Genomic DNA, 9,130 nt, shown 5'->3' on the forward strand with positions numbered 1-9,130 from the left:
AGGAAGGTGCCCCTACAGCCTTTGCCCATTATTGGGGAGGTGTTTGCCAGAGTGTCTGTGGATATTGTGGGGCTGCTCCCTAAACCTTCCAGAAATGGGGAGAAGTATATTCTGGTGTTGGTGGATTTTGCCACAAGATATCCGGAGGCTGTAGCTTTATCCAATGTGGAGGCTGAGACACTGGCTACTGCCCTGTTTACTATTTTTAGCAAAGTGGGTTTTCCCAAGGAAATCTTGTCGGACCGTGATGCCAATTTTATGTCAGTTGTATTTAAGCAGCTGGGAGATGTGTGGGGTAGGTCATCTAAAAGCTGCCCTGTACCATCCAGAAACCAATGGCTTGGTAGAAAGGTTTAACAGAACATTGAAGGCTATGTTAAAGATGTATGTGGACAGATGCCAGAATGACTTGTTACCTTATCTGCTATATGCGTACAGGAGCGTACCCCAAGAGTCTACAGGGTTTGCTCCTTTTGAGCTGCTTTACGGGAGGCAGGTCAGGGGATCCCTGGATCTGATTCGTGATTCCTGGGAAGGTAACATAGAGATGCTAGAACAACCAGTGGGGCAGTATGTGTCGCAGTTTAGAGAGCGTTTGCAGGACATGATGAGTTTGGTTCAGCAGAACCTGAAGAGAAGTCAGGAAGTTCAGAAGGCTTGGTGTGACAGGCATACGGAGGAGAGAGCTTTTGAAATTGGGGATATGGTGCTTGTGTGATCCCAGTGAGGAAAAATAAAATGCAGGACATCTGGGATGGACCGTATGAGGTGGTAGAGAGGGTTAATGAGGTTACCTACAGTGTTAGGAAGCCTCATGGAAGAGGAGCTGAGCAGCTGGTGCATGCTAACAGACTGAAAACTTATTGTGAGAGGGAGGCAGCCGTCAATATGATTTGTTGTGCTGATGAAGGAACGTTATCTGTCCCTTTGGTTGATCTAGTTGCAGAGAGCAAAGGAGAAACTCTGCTGGAGAGCATTGAGTTTGGGGATGGTTTGGGTTCTGCACAGCAGCAGGAGATGTTAGCCCTATTAAAACATTACAGGCGAGCGTTCTCCAACCGGCCAGGGTTAACTGACAGGATTGTGCATTCCATTCTAACCACCGGGCCACGCCCAATGCCCAGCAGAGCATATCGGGCCAAAGGGGAGATGCAGAAACAGATCCAGGAGGAGGTAGAAAGCATGTTGGAAATGGGGAGAATTGCTAAGTCAAGCAGTCCCTGGGCGTCTCCCATTGTGATGGTGCCCAAGAAGGATAAAACCATGAGATTCTGTGTAGATTACAGAAAGCTGAATGCAATCACACAGCCTGACCCATACCCCACGCCCCGCATAGAGGATTTATTGGACCAGTTGGGGGGTGCAAAGTTCATAAGCACTCTAGATCTGACTCGGGGATACTGGCAGATCCCCTTAGATGCTAATGCCCAGGAAAAATCAGCTTTCATAGTGGAGTCTGGTCTATATGAATTCAAGGTCCCGCCATTTGGGTTAAAAAATTCCAGTGCTACCTTTATGAGGCTCATTAATGAGGTTTTGGCTGGATTACAAAACTTTGCCTGAGCCTATATAGACGACTTGGCTATTTTCAGCGATTCCTGGGGGGATCACTTGTACCACACCGGGGTCGTGTTGCAAAGACTCAGAGAGGCCAACTTGACAGTTAAAGTCTCTAAATGCATGTTAGGAGCTGCAGAGGTGTCGTACCTGGGACACAGGGTGGGCAGTGGGATAATACACCCGGATCCTTTAAAAGGGGAAGCTATAAGGAGCTGGCCTGAGCCTAAAACAACGAAGCAGGTCTAATCCTTCATTGGGCTGACCAACTACTATTGCAGGTTTATAAAGGGGTTTAGTGACATCGTAGCTCCCATAACAGACCTTACCAAAGAGGGAAATCCGGACATGGTGAAGTGGACTGAAGCCTGTGAGCAGGGCTTCCAAAGGATAAAAGAAGCCAGGCTCCCAAATCAGCACAAGGTCCAGTAAAGAGACCACTTAGTTAAACTCTCTGCTCTTTACTACAAAGGTTCCCTCTGACCCCAAAGGGTCAGCCACAGCACCAGATCAATATAAGTTTAGACCTTACCTAGAATACCACGCTGGCAGCCAATCTTTTAGTATCTAGAACTAAAGGTTTATTGTGAAAAGAAGGAAATAAACCATGAGAGAAATGTTAAAGGGTTAAAGTAAATCACAGATATACAAATGATTACACTTCCATATACTTCAGGTTTCTGGAAGAAAGGTGGAGTTGCAGGCTTGTGTAGTTCTCTCTGGTTCACATCCAGTACCTGGATGGGTCTAAGTCCTTCAGTTCAGTCGCAAGATGAATTGATCCAGAGGTCGGTGTGTGTCTGCAGACTGGACAGGAGCAAAGACAAAATGGATCCTGTGGTTTGATCTTATAAACCCCCTTCCCCAGCCATGCAGCCTGTGGGCAGTCACAAGAACCAAACTGGAGTCCGGAGTCACATGGGCCGATCCTGGTAACTCTTCAGGTGTGCTTGGGCCCCTCCCATCTGTGAGTGCCTCAATGGGCCATTAATCAGGTTATTGTCTTGCCACCTCTGTCTGGGGTGTGTCCCAGCCAGCCCAAATTGACGTACAGAAATAGCAATACATCCATAACTTTCATTTTACATACAATACATGAACATAAGTATTAGTATCTTACTCAGCACGATATATTCTTTCTAACGGTACCTGACATGATGTATCTCACACGCATTATCATGATTCTGCCATACTGATGTCACACAATTACTAAATGCCCCCCACTCAAGCCAGCCTGCGTGACACCCCCAATGTGAGGCTGGTGTAGGAAGGAGCAAGCGGAGCTCCTGAATACACCTCAGGGCCCCCCCTTATCCAGACAGCGTGACACTGGTCATTACATCACCCCAGCTTGCAGACCCTTGTGAATGTGTGTGTGAATGTGACAGCTTTTTGATATTCCTACATGTACAATAAAGGTGGCGTATTGCCTTGTCCCCCTGAATAAGATCCTGCTAGTCTTTTCTCAGTATAACCAAGGTCCCTGCCTGTAGGTATGCTGACTGCCTTCGCTGTCATACAGGGTGTGACTGTGCGGCATCTTGCACTGCCACTATAACACTTCAGTATGAATCTCTGACTCTGTTCTAACCAAAGAACAAGACTTCAGTCTCTACAGCAAGAGACAGAGCTGTGTCTATCTGTGCAGGCAGGCAGGCTGGCTGCTCCTACAGGCCAGGCTGTAGCCAAAGATTGCTGTCTCGGGGTCTGGCTCTGCTGGCAAGCATGAGCAGGGGAACACGCAGCTCAAAGGGCTGCCCAACTGCTCAAGCTCAGCTTATAAAGCTGACACGAGCCAATCCCAGCGAGCGCCAGCGCTCAGCAGCCAGTCAGATGCTCCCTGACAAATTCAAAACAGCTCAGCCAAGTTATTTCTAGTAACTTAATTCTGATTGGTGCTGGGGCCCTGACACTGCAGGGATGCTTTTTTTTAATTTGTGGGAGCGCTGATTGGACAGGAGCAGGTCACATCACACACACACACACACACACACACACACACCGTGCTAATGTAACCTAGCGACGAGCACTTCCGCTTCTGAAAGCACTCAAACCGGAAGCAGCCCCAGGCAGCAGCCTGGCAACAAGCCCAACCACGGCCAGGGAAGAGCCACAACCCAGCCACCCACCCAGTGCGGCAAACCTGCGGCGCGGTGTGGAATGAGCCCAGCTCTGGTGTGGGAGCTGTGGGCAAGGGGTGCAGGGAAACCTCAGCAGGGGTTTGAAACCGGAGCGTGAGAAAAAACCGGGTTACTTACCAGTAACTGTTGTTCTTCGAGACTTGTTGCTCATGTCCATTCCAATATAGCTGAGTGCGCGCCCCGTGCACGGGTTCCCAGAACTTTTTTCCCCTTAGCAGACCCCATAGGGTCGGCTCAGGCGCCCCTCAAGCCCTGCACTCATAACACAGTATATGAGGCACCGCCGACCCTGCAGCCCCCCATTCCCTTCTTTCTGCCAACTCCGACAGCGGGGACAGACGGCGGGTGTGGAATGGACATGAGCAACACATCTCGAAGAACAACAGTTACTGGTAGGTAACCCTGTTTTCTGCTTCGAGTGATTGCTCATGTCCATTCCAATATAGGTGATTAAATAGCCATACCTTGGAGGTGGGTGGGAGTCAGCGTTGAGCTGCTCTCATCAGCACGGCTCTGCTGAATCCCGCGTCCTCTCTCGCCTGCTGCACGATGGCGTAGTGGGACGTGAAGGTGTGCACCGACGACCAGGCGGCGGCTTTGCAGATGTCCTGCAGGGGCACTCTCTCCAGGAAGGCCGCCGACGAGGTCTGGGCTCTGGTTGACTGCGCTGACACAGCCCCTGGAAGCGGCACCTTCGCCTGCTCGTAGCAGGTCCCGATGCAGGCGGTGATCCAGGTGGAGATGCGCTGGGTGGAGACAGGGGAGCCTGCATCCGGTCCGCCACCGCCACGAACAGCTGCGTTGACTTCCGGAACGGCCGCGTCCGCTGGATGTAGTAGGCCATGGCTCGTCTGACGTCCACCGAGTGCCATCTCCGCTCCTCCTCCGACCCATGCGGTCTGGGAAAGAACACGGGGAGGGAGATATCCTGGTTATAATGGAACTGGGACACCACCTTAGGCAGGAAGGCCAGGTGGGGTCTCAACCGCACCTTGTCTTTATAAAAGACGGTGTAGGGGGCTCCGACGTCAAAGCTCTTATCTCGGAGACCCTCCTAGCTGATGTAATGGCCACCAGGAAGGCTACCTTCCAGGAGAGGATGAGCAGCAGGCATGTAGCCATGGGCTCGAAGGGGGGTCCTGTCAGCATGGTGAGGACCAGGTTCAAATCCCAGGGAGGCACCGGGTCACGGACCTACGGGTACAGCCTCTCCACCCCTTTAAGGAACCTGACTGACATGGGGTGTGAGAACAATGACCTCCCTTCCATCGGCTGGTGGAAGGCCGAGATGGCCACCAGGTGTACCTTCAGGGAGGCCAGTGCTAGACCCTGGAGCTTCAGGTGGAGCAGGTACTCCAGGATCGCCTGTATGGGCGAGCAGCTCGGTGGGATACCCCGGGACTCCACCCAACAGGTAAACCACTGCCACTTGGCTCGGTACACCACCTGAGTGGAAGGTTTTCTGCTACCCAGCAGAACCTGTTGGACCTGCACCAAGCAGGTTCTCTCGCCCTCCGTCAGCCAGAGAGTCTCCATGCCATCAGGTGGAAGGAGTCCAGGTCCGGGTGCAGCAGGCGACCCTGGTCCTGGGACAGCAGGTCGTAACGCCTCGGGAGCGGCACTGGCGTGGCGATGGACAGGTCCAGTAACATGCTGAGCCAGTGCTGTCTGAGCCAGGCTGGGGCGATCAGTATGACGTCTGCTTTGTCCCTCTTGATCTTCAAGAGGACTTTGGGCAGCAGCGGAATGGGGGGAAACGCAGACATGAGGGTCCCCGCCCAGTCTATAAGGAACGCGTCGGAGATGGAGCCCGGCTCGTGACCCCGGAGCGAGCAGAACCTCAGGCACTTCCTGTTCCAGGACGACGCCAACAGGTCCAGTTGGGGGACGCCCCACTTGCGGAAGATAAAAGTTATCACCTCTGGGTGTACTGACCAGTCGTGGCGGGGTAGAAACGACCTGCTGAGGCGGTCCGCCTCGTCGTACCTGACCCCAGGAGGTGAGAGGCATACATGTGGAAGTCGTGCCTCACCGCAAAGTCCCAAAGTCAAATGGCCTCCTGGCAAAGTGCCGAGGAGAGGCTCCCCGCTGCCTGTTCATATAGAACATGGCCGCTGTGTTGTCTGTGAGGACCTGCACCATCCTGCCCCTCAGGAATCTGAAGAACACTTTGCAGGCCAGGCGGACTGCCCTGAGCTCCCGGACGTTGATGTGGAGGCTCTTTTCCTCCTCCGACCAGAGCTAGGTGCTCAGGTCGGTGCTGATGTGGGCTCCCCACCACACATTCAAAGCGTCCGTGATTAGGGTGACCGATGGGGCCAGATCCCGGAACGGAAACCCCCTCAGTGCTTCCCCGGGGGTCCTCCACCCGTTCATAGAATCATAGAGTTGGAAGGGACCTCAGGAAGTATCTAGTCCAACCTCCTGCTCAAAGCAGGACTAACCTCAGCTAAATAATCCCAGTGAGAGTTTTGTCAAGCCGCAGCTTAAAAACCTCTAAAGATGGAGATTCCACCACCTCCCTAGGTAACCCATTCCAGTGCTTCACCACCCTCCTAGTGAAAAACTTTTTCCTAATATCCAACCTAGACCTCCCCCACTGCAACTTGAGACCGTTGCTCCTTGTTCTGTCATCTGCCACCACTGAGAACAGCCTAGCCCCATCCTCCCTGGAACCCCCTTTCAGGTAGTTGAAGGCTGCTATCAAATCTCCCCTCATTCTTCTCTTCTGTAGAGTGAACAAGGCTAGTTCCCTCAGCCTCTCCTCATACGTCTTGTGCTCCAGCCCCCTCATCATTTTTGTTGCCCTCCACTGGACTCTCTCTAACTTCTCCACATCCTTTTTGTAGTGGGGGGCCCAAGACTGGAGATAGTACTCCACCTGCCCCTGTTTGAGGATGCCTTTGTGCATGGGGTGAAATGCCTCAGTATGGCATGGGGTGAAATGCTCAATCCTCTGAGGGACAGTCCCTGGCCAGAAATACAGAGGGCCAGCACTTAAATCCCACAGCCGAGTTAACGCCCACATGGTTCCTCTGCACAGGGGGAATTCCACCCTTAGCCTGCCATTCCCAACAGATAAAACCGTAAAGCTGAGTTTCCTGGGGCTGGGATGCTGGTTTTGGGGATAACGACAACTTCCCGGCAACGTTTTTACTGGCGGTTCTGACCCGCCCGCGCAGCCCGACGCTGTCCCAGCATCGATTCTGTCAGCTTCTGTTCTGTGGCAGCCCCCCAGGACCCTGCCCGTTACAGCTCTCCCAGCCGACCAGGCTGCCCTGGCCTTGTCGAGTTCTGCATCAGACCCACGGCAACGACCGGCCCTCCCTCCTCACCTGGCCCAGCCCAGCCCCAGAGGATTCAGGAGCCAGGTGGTGCTCAGCGCTGGGGCAGCCGGTGGGAAGGCTTTTCACAGCTCTAAGGCCGGAAGGGACCATTAGACCATCCCCAGTGAGCTCCCCCAGGACACAGGCCAGGGACTGTCCCCCAGCTGCCCCGTACGGAACCCAGTAACTTGGCTGGCTAAAGCATCTCCTCCAGAAAAGCCTCCAGGCTTGGCTTGTGGGTTCAGCGGGGCAGGGTCCCTGCGGCCTGTGCATGGCCATGAGGGACGGAGACGTGAAACCAAGAGCCAGGGCGAAGAGCCGCTGCTGAGGGGCACCGGGGGCCGGGCACTCACAGGCACACGATGGAAGAGTCCTGTCCAGACTCTGCCCAGCTGCCGACAGGAGATGAGCTGGGCAATGAAGTCGGCTTCTTCCCAGCTGAGGACGGACGTGAGGTTTTCTTTCTCACTGAATGGTTTCCAGCAATCACCCTGGGAGGGGACGGCGACAAACAGCTGTTCCGGCTGCACCAGGCCGCAGGGCATGGCCCGGGGGGCATGGAGCACACAGGGGCTGGGCCCCAGCGCATCCACGGAGGGGGGCGGGTGGTGCTGAGGTGGAGTGAAACGTGCCCCATTCGGCCAGCCTGCAGGGCGCCCCAGTCAAGTGCTGGGTCCCCAGCAGTGGGGGGCCGGGGTTTCCCCGGGCTGTGCTGCAGGGCAGAGCCCGGCCCCTCCTGCTCTGGGGTAAGGTGCTGGGGGCGAGAGGAGCTGCCTGCTGTGCTGAGGGTGGCGCACGGGGGTTATAGCAGAGCTCGGCGTGGGACAGGAGCCGAATAGAGACGTCCTGCCCCTTGGTCTGTGCAGAGCAGGGCCAGCCTGTCCCGCTACCCCAGGGCCCAGCCGCGTCCGTGAGAAGCCGCTCACCCAGGCCGGTACGTAGGGCACCTCTCGGGTCTTTATTTTATAGTATCTGCCTCCGTGGGAGAACCAGCCCGAGGGGCACTGGGCCGCGGCCGCTGCTCCTGCTCAGACAGAGGGACAGGGAGGTGGGGCGGGCGCTGTGGTTGCAGGGTCCCATGGAGAGCAGAGACCCCCAGGCTGTGCGGATGCCTCCAACCTGCCTCTCACCTCAGGGCCCTGCCGTCTAAGCCCCTTTTCTCCTGCCCCCCCGTAATCCCTGCCAGAACACCTCTGCTCCTGGGCAGGGGGGCTGGAGGAGGTGAACTCCTCTGGGGGTGAGGCCCCCCCCGGACAGGAGTTATTGGAGCACTACAAGAAATAAGCCCAGCACGCACAGGCAGGACTCAGCTTTCTACGACCCCCTCCCCAAAACCCGTCAGTCAGAGACAACGTCACCTGCATGGACAGACACAGCCCCACCCTCGCCAGGAGGGGTGACGGACGGAGACCGACGGACACAGAGACACATGGACACTCGACAGGCCCAGCGAGCCCCACCTGCCGCCAAGTCCCCTGGTCTGGGGTCCTGGACTCTCAGCGCCGAGGGAAGGGGGCAGCCCCCTGGCGTGACATAGGCCGTGCGCCGGCGGTGGCACCCCACAGCCCCACACCCCGTGACCACATTGCAGCACCCTTCTCCCAGCCCGGCTCCTGCCTGGGCCCTGCTCCCCGGCCAGGCAGATTGTAGCGTCAGGCCGCGGGCGCCTCGGGGCCAGGGCTGCGTCGGGAACCAAGGGGCCTGAGTGAAAACCTCGTCCCCACGGCCCTGCTTCCTTCCAGAGCCCCTTGCTGGGCTGAGCAGGCGTCACACAGGAACAAGGAGAGTCTGCGGGGAGCGGCCGGGTGGGACTCACCTGCCAGCGAGGGGTTACAGACCAGGCAGCCAACGACTGGCCCCACCTCGCTCCCCCTGGGGGAAACACACAAGGGAGATGGGGCCAGACACCCTGAGACTCCCCCCGGAGAAGCCCCCCCCCATGCCGGTTCATTTCCCTGGGGAGCGATTCGGAGCTGGGCTGGTTGCTAAGGGGCCTGGCCAGGCTGGAAGGTCCCCGCGAGGGGTCCCATCCCTCAATTCTTGGAGCCCCTGAGGGGCAGGGGAGCTGTGTGGGACCCATCTCCATGGGCTGGTTCCCCGAGGCCC

This window comes from Emydura macquarii, unplaced genomic scaffold, assembly GCF_026122565.2.
Source record: "Emydura macquarii macquarii isolate MOO-44397 ecotype Brisbane River unplaced genomic scaffold, CSIRO-AGI_Emac_v2 contig_6, whole genome shotgun sequence".
Taxonomy (NCBI): Eukaryota; Metazoa; Chordata; order Testudines; family Chelidae; genus Emydura; species Emydura macquarii.